Below are 1,486 nucleotides of genomic sequence, written 5' to 3'. Positions count from 1 at the left end.
CACCGGCTGACAAGTCACAAAGGAATATGATCAACACTAAGCATGCATGCACCGGAATCTCGAAGAGGAATGTCCCGTGCATGGTAGAATTATTTTCTCGTCTGTTAGGTTGATGTAGGACTATAGGTACCTTGTGGCGGGAGGACGCCCTTATCGCAGAGCGCCGGGAAGGCCATGTAAGCCAAGAGGCAGGCGGCGCCCCCCGTGCGCAGCACCAGTGTCGGCACGCCGAGACGGTGCGCGACCACCTGCATCCCCCGGAGGTTGGAGTCTACCACCAGGCATGCCGGCGCTCCCTCCTCCTCGAGGAGCAACTGGCGGAGGCTGTCCTCGAAAGGCGCCTCGAGACGCTCGTTGATGCGAAGGAGCGCCTCGGCGAAGTGCCGTGGCTGCCGGTGGGGACGAGGTCTGCGATCGGCACTGAGGCGCCGACGGTGACGAAGCGGTAGCCCGCGGGGCGGCGCGCGGGGTCCGGGGCGTTGAACGCGGAGTGGAAGACGGTGACACGGAGGCCCCGGGCGTGCAGCACGGCGGCGAGCTGCAGCATCGGGTTGATGTGGCCCTGGAACGGCAGCGGAAACAACAGCACGCGCCGGGCGCCACCGCTCGCCGGAGCCTTGTTCGCCGCGCTGGCCATGGCCTCCGTTAGCGAGTAGGAGGAGTACGTGCCTGATTACCGATGGGCATATGGATCCGTGTGCTGTTGGCTTTTATACGGGAAAGGCAATCATTGGAGATTTATGAGCGCGCTGAATGGGTTTGAGCGGGAGACGATGGATGGACACCAAGGGTCCGAATGTGGGGTTTGCTTAACGAAATGCGTTATTATGCTGAGCTTTCGATCGGTTTTCAATTCATGCCGATGTACATCCACATTCCTCGTGTGCGCAACGTGTGGAATGGCAGCCTGCTACTGGTATAATTGAGGATGATGATTGATGAAGACACTAACCGACAGCTTACCAACGATCCCGCTATTGGAAAAATCCACCCATCCAAGTGGTCACGAAAAAATAGTCCGCCAACGTTTGTTTATTATAGGGTGTCTGTGCACGGAGGCAGATCCACGGTCGAGAAAGGTTAGGTCCAGGAGAAGATTACAGCCTCTCCGTTGGACGACCTAATAAGCTACTAGGTCCCCCATCCAACGTTACTCCTCCACCCAACTATTTCTTCGCCCTGCTCTGCGCCATTCGTTGGGCTCTGCTGCTGCTGCGCTTAGAGTATCTACAGCCGGGTGTCTTAAACCCTGCTCAAATGTTCAGGCGGTTCGCCCGGTTACTGACCGGTTACGAATTTTTGATCCAGAAAAACGCCTTAAACGGGTCTCAAACGTCTGGCCTGACCGGCACCCCTCATATCCAGCCCAAATATAGGGCGGATATGGAGGCGTCCCGACATGCCTGTCACGTCGGACCCAACTCATGCTGGCCCACCCGAACCCACATATATTCCTCCCCGTCCGCTTGCCGGACCATTCCCCTGG

The 1,486-nt window shown here is 57.9% G+C and overlaps 1 pseudogene; it reads right to left on the bottom strand.

The window, feature by feature from the left end:
- Positions 1-659, bottom strand: LOC119344573 (annotated as a pseudogene).
- Between the last annotated feature and the right edge of the window lie 827 nt (positions 660-1,486).

The sequence above is a fragment of the Triticum dicoccoides genome, unplaced genomic scaffold (assembly GCF_002162155.2).
Source record: "Triticum dicoccoides isolate Atlit2015 ecotype Zavitan unplaced genomic scaffold, WEW_v2.0 scaffold17388, whole genome shotgun sequence".
In the NCBI taxonomy this organism is placed as follows: domain Eukaryota; kingdom Viridiplantae; phylum Streptophyta; class Magnoliopsida; order Poales; family Poaceae; genus Triticum; species Triticum dicoccoides.
Note: the sequence above shows the minus strand (reverse complement) of the source record. Positions and strands in the feature narration are given on the sequence as shown.